This window comes from Pleurodeles waltl, chromosome 7 (genome assembly GCF_031143425.1).
Source record: "Pleurodeles waltl isolate 20211129_DDA chromosome 7, aPleWal1.hap1.20221129, whole genome shotgun sequence".
Taxonomy (NCBI): domain Eukaryota; kingdom Metazoa; phylum Chordata; class Amphibia; order Caudata; family Salamandridae; genus Pleurodeles; species Pleurodeles waltl.
This window is the reverse complement of record NC_090446.1, coordinates 570,790,667-570,796,703: the sequence shown is the minus strand read 5'-3', so window position 1 is coordinate 570,796,703 and position 6,037 is coordinate 570,790,667.

The window sequence follows — 6,037 nt, the reverse complement described above, 5'->3', positions numbered from 1 at the left end:
GCGAATCCCCGGTTACAAGCAATGAGAGAACCATTAGTGACACCAAAGGTCTGGTGAAGATCGTTGCAGGCTCGCGAGACGCGGTCCGATAGGAGCACTGGTTTTGCCGGGGAGCCGCAACTTCGTCCCAAATGTCCACGCTAGCGGAGCCTCAATGATGAATTCAATGCCAGGGCGACGATGTGACCAGGATGTGAGGAGTGCGCTGTGCGGGCAAGGCAGTGGGCGCACCGGCACATTACTTCAATATGCCATGCACGCCAAGCGAGGAAACCTGCTCAGCGTGAGCTGGCCAGGGTGGGGATCAGAGTCCCGTGTACCCACTGCGACTCGGTTTGTGTCGCCGAAGGGCACATCATCTATTACAGCGTTGGTCCTGTGTGGGCACACGGGGCCCAGCAGGGTGTCCTCTGATTGAGGTGTCAGGCCCGTGGTATCTCGTTGGCAACAACGGACACCCTGCTGTCAGGTCGTGTGTGGGGTCCCCAGGTCCCAACGCTCACGGACCGCACCCAAGTAAGACCCGGCGCCCAGGCACCACGGGCCCGATCCAGTGTTAATAGAGCTCTCCCCTTCTGGGTCCAAGCCGGCAAGCAGCTCCGCCGCCCGAGGGCCGCAGGCAGCGGCGACCCTCAACGGTGGGGGGGGCGTGGCACCGCGCCGGACCCGGCACCGCCGCATCAACGTCCCTCCACGGGAGATCAGCAGCGAGCGGGCTCCTGGGTACGGGCCCCCCAAGCGGCGCAGGAAATCCAGGCGCAGTCCCTCAGGGCAGCGCCGCTTCACAGCGGAGCGGCGGCGGAGCGGGCCCGCGTCGTCAGGCAGCACCCAGCCGAGGTCGTGGGCGTCGGCCCAGCGGCACGGCAGCTCCCCGACCGTGCAGAGGGCAGCAACAGTGTCCGGGACGAAGCCGCCGCTTCAGGTATGGGTCCTGGGCAGCTAGGCGGACGGCACCTCACTCGGGAAGAGTGGTAGGCACCTTAAACAGGATGAATTTAGTGGGCCGGTAGCGGAGCTGCGGTTTATGCCGCAGCTCCGATCGCCATGTTGGCCACGCCCCCCACATTTTTGAAGTTGAAAAGGATTTAAAGCTGAGAAATTACAATTACCACACCTAGACTGGAACCCTCAACTTTTTGTGTGAGGGTCTGAGACCATAACCAGTAGGCCAAAGGTGATTCCTTACTATGCAGTACTCAGACATCTCTAAGAAATTCAAACCAAAGATGGTTAAAATGACGTAAATGTTAGGCCTGGGCATAGAACTCTGCTCCACCAGCGAAGTTTGTGAAATTTGCCCACTTTGTGCTACACAGAGTAGCATGGAGATCCCGAATTCCACACTCTGGCATGGAGCGGAGTTTGTTTGCACTCGCAAGATTTGTGTTTTGGTGCTCTCTCACGAGTGCAACGATACTCCTGGGCCGTTAGGGAGAGTGTGTACGACTTCATGTTTGCTTGTATTGCTTTGCCGAAACAGGGCCACTCACGAGCACGAAGCCACTTCTGAAGGAGATTTTCTACTCCAGAGACTCCTGTTCCTTGTTTTTGTCATTTGATCATGTGGCTGGCAGACATTTTGTGCATGCAGCCACTTCCCCTTTGCCACAGGTTTGCATGTGCCCTTTGTTTTCCATGCCTCCTTGCTCCTTGTGGTTGTTGTTTGACCATGTGGCTGGCTGGCTGGCAGCCATTTTGTCCATCTGGCTAGTGTTTCTTGCCATAGGCTTGCATGTGGTTGTTGTTTGCCATGTCTCCTTGCTTCTTGTTGTTTGACCATGTGGCAGTTTGGTCGTGCAGCCAGTGTGTCTTTGACATAAGCTTACATATAAACATTTGTTTATTTAAGTTTCTATTTTAATTTTTCTATTTTATTTTTTATTTTTTTAAATATTTTCTTAGTTATATTTTAATGTTTATTTCTGCATTTTGCCTTGATCAATCCATCAACATCTATTCGATCCATTCCTCCATCCAAGACACACAGTTGCACTGTAGCATTCAGTTTCTTTATGTGTAATTCTATTTCCTCCGGGAAACCTTGGATGCAGAGCACGGCAGACAGATCAACAGCATAATTAATGTTGTTAATAATTATTCCATGTCTCTTGGACCCCCTTGCCACCATAGATAATTTAGAGCATTATTCTATTTGTCCATGCACCCCTCTCTGACTACCCCAGGTGTCTAGTTTGAAACAGAAGGAGAGAAAGCAAAGAGCTAGACCTACCTATTGCGCTGTCTGATTTGAAATTAATTTTTTTATGGTGGGGTGGTGTGGTTTGCCTTTACGATGTTTGATTAAATAGGTATGTTACATAAGTAACCAAGTGCACTAAGATAGCATTTCTCTGTACTATTCCAACCTGCAACAATACCATGTTTCACTAACTACATGTTTTTCGTGCTTGGTTGTTTTTAGGTGCACAAGAGAAGAGAACCCACTTCACCCGCAGTACTGCCAAAGAGAAGGCCTTACAGTTACTTCAATCCACAGGCACCAAACTCTTTTGCTTGTGCCACTTAGTACCACTGCCAACCTAGACCTTAAGATGGCCCCAAAGAAAGTTGCTCCCAAGAAAGTGGCCACTGAGAAGAAGCAGCTTTCTGCCAGGGGTGTGCCAACCACAACCTTTTTCAGGAGACATGTGCCTGCCACACTGGCCTCCAGGGAAGAACCTGGGAGAGGCACTCCTGCATCAAGAGCAACATCCCAACCCAAGTCCAAGACCATATCTGTCAGTGAGGCAGCCACTGCAAACATGGCGATGCTGATGAGCAGTGATTTTGAATTGGATTTCTGCCTTTTGGAAAGTAGTACCCAATTGTTTCAGGAAAAAGAGCAAAGTGGACAGCAGCCGCAGCTAGATCTTTGAGAAGTTGGAGCAGAACAGGAGGGCGAGCTTCCTGCTGAGCAAGAACCTCTTATTTTAGAACTAATGGTGCCAAGATCGCCAGCAAGAAAAAGGAAGGGTACTACTCCACAATCTTCTCCATGCACTACTTCTGATGAAGATAATAGGGACGTGGAGTGGACCCCGGCAGAGTCCAGGAGACGTCAGGAGATGCAAGGAAAAAGAAAAGTTCCAGAAAGCCTTAGAATCATGGAAGGGGACGATGATGAGGAAAATGATGACGATGAGCCAGTCATTGTGGAAGCTGGCACAGAGGAGTTCGGCCTTACTATCCAACCTGCTCCGAGGGATGTGGCACAGGCAGCACCCCCAGCTCCCATATTTGTAGGCCCCCAGCAGAGACCAACCAGTGCCTCAGTAGAAGTATGCACTGCAGGGAGGCAATTGACATGCCTGCCTACATCCAGTTCTTCTTCAGGCATTGGCAGTGGCCCAATAAGAAAGTACTCCTCCCCAGATTGGGGCTTGTTTAAGATTAGCAGACAGAAGGAGAACATTGCCATATGCTTTATTTGCCACGTGGGTATTCGTCGAGGTAAGCCAGGTTCACAATACTGGAGGCCAGACGAATTAAAAGGCCATATGAAAAAAACATCATGCAATCGGTGGGAGGAGCATCTTAAAAAAATGGCTCAATGTAGTCACTGTGGTGAAGGTGAGGAGAGCCAGGAGACATCAGCTACAGCTGGTCAAATCACAGTAGAAGGTGAGGAAGAAGAGGGTGACATCCTCATGAAAAGCAGCCCTGTCTCAAGACTGCGCCAGAATCACCTGAATCAGTGACTTCACAATGGCACAGGAAGACTCAGAGTCAGATGGAGACACCACAGCATATGGTGACTTCACTACAATGCACATTGAGTCTACCACAACCTACATCTCAAAAGTCACCTGTGTATCTGGGCCCACAAAAGAAGAAAATCCAGGCTATAATTACGGCTATGTTTGGACAGGAGGGGCCCTACGACTGCAACCCCCCAATGGCACGTTTGTAGAATGGGGAGCTGGCAAACAAATTAGCGCTGGACCTCCTCCCTTTTTCTTTTGGTGAAGGAATGAGATTCTTAGAGTTTGTGGCAGCCCTCTGTCTGAATTTCTGAAATGCAAGGTTCCAAGCTGGACCTATTTTGCCAGAGTTGCTGTTCCAGCGCTGCATCACGATGTGCTGCAATTGGTTGGATAAACTTTGCAGCAAAGTGTTGTCCACACTATCCACCTGACGACAGACATGTGGACTCGTTGTCAGGCCACTGATTACATCTGCATCACTGCACACTGGATCTCTTTTGTGGGGGTAAAGTAAAAGCTATCTGCATGCCTAGGCCCCGAAGAAATTTTTAGGAGCGTTTGGTGGCATGCAGCAATAGCCGTGTTTGCCATGTAGAAATCACACACAGCTACAAACATCATGGAGGAATTTAATAGCAAGGTTTCTGAATGGCTGCGACCCAGAAGTCTTTGAATTGGATTTGTTGCCACGGACAATAGCAGTAACTTAGTCAAGGCCATGGCAGACAGTGGCTATTTCAGGGACCTGTGTTTGGCGCACTGCATCAACCTGGTTGTGCAAGACTTTCTTAAAAAATAAAACATAGTCAGTAACATACTGACCACCTGCAGATGCATCTTTGCGAATTTCAGCCATTCTTTCAAAGACCAGAAACAGTTGTGGATTATTCAGCGTGATAACAGAGCATCAGTTCAAGCCCTGATACAGGAGGTTCCAACACGTTGGAACTCAACCTATTATATGTTGCAACATCTGTTTGAGCAGCACAAACAGATCAATGACTATGTTGTTCAAAGAGGAGCTGATGCAATTTGGAAAGCTATGACCATGGATGCAGACAAATGGGGCCTAGTCAAATTCCTCACACAGATGCTGCTCCCTTTTGAGTTTTCCATGCAGGAAGTTAGCAAGGAGAATGGGCCAACCTATCAAGTTATTGCAACTACTACAGGAGCAGCTAAAGAAGGAGTCTGAAAAGTTTGCATTCAAGGTTGTGAACAAAAACCCAGAAGCACATGCCTTGGTTAATAGCCTAAGCTATCGCTTGACTTGTAATGCACGGCTGCAAAATGTCATCTCATCCAAAGAGTACATCTGTGCCAGCCTACTTGATCCACACTACAAAAAAATCTTTCCCCTATCAGTCCTTTTTCTGAAGGGGATGTTTCACAATACAAGATGTGGATTGCTGAGCAAGCAGGAGAACTGGAAGAACGGATGGAACTTAGAGTCCCACTCCGCAGTTCTGGGGTGCCACCTTCAACTTCCAGAGAGGGCAGTCTTGTCTCACATCTGCCAACCCCACTAACAAGGAAACTGGCAGCAACAGAAGAATTGGACCCAACCTCTGCATTGGCTTGGTTTCAAGTGGCAGGTCTTAAATCCAGTGCAGAGTCGAAAGAAAAAGCAGTCAAGCAGGTGGTAGCAACAATGACCAGTCAGAGGATGTTCCAGGTGTATCTGGATGACCCGAAAGAGGGGTATGTGGATCAAAACCTATTGGTGTTTTGGTATGTGAAGATGCGTCAATGGCCAGAGCTCAGCAGGCTGGCAATAAAGTTTCTGGCTTGTCCTGTAGTCAGTGTGTATGCTAAACATGAGTTCAGTTTAGCTGGTTCAGTTGTTACAGTGTGAAGGACCAGTCTTTTTCCCAAAACGTGGAGCGATTAACCATGATCAAACTTTTTACCACCTGATTACGCTGTTCCTGAAACATCCCAAAAGGAGGAAGAGGGTGATTGGTCAGAATCAAGCATGTTAGCTGACCAACTTCTGGGAGAACCACCAGAGTTTGAGGACTAACTCTACTTCCCAGATTGAGTATGCTATTATCGCCATAGAACTTTTTTACTTATTTCTCATTTAGCTTCTTTTTCTCTTTCTTTCTTTGCAAAACATGGTAGTGCTACATTATGTTTGTGTCGGATTTATGCTGCCCCAACATCGATTTTATAGTCACATATAGCCCCCACATACCCTTCAGGACATTGGAAATAATGCCTGCCTCACTCACATGCCATTGCCTATCCTATTTTTTTATATCACTTAGCAGGGCAGCCCTAGAAGGTCATTGATTAAAAGACTGCCAGTGCCAAAGCCTAATTCCAATGTG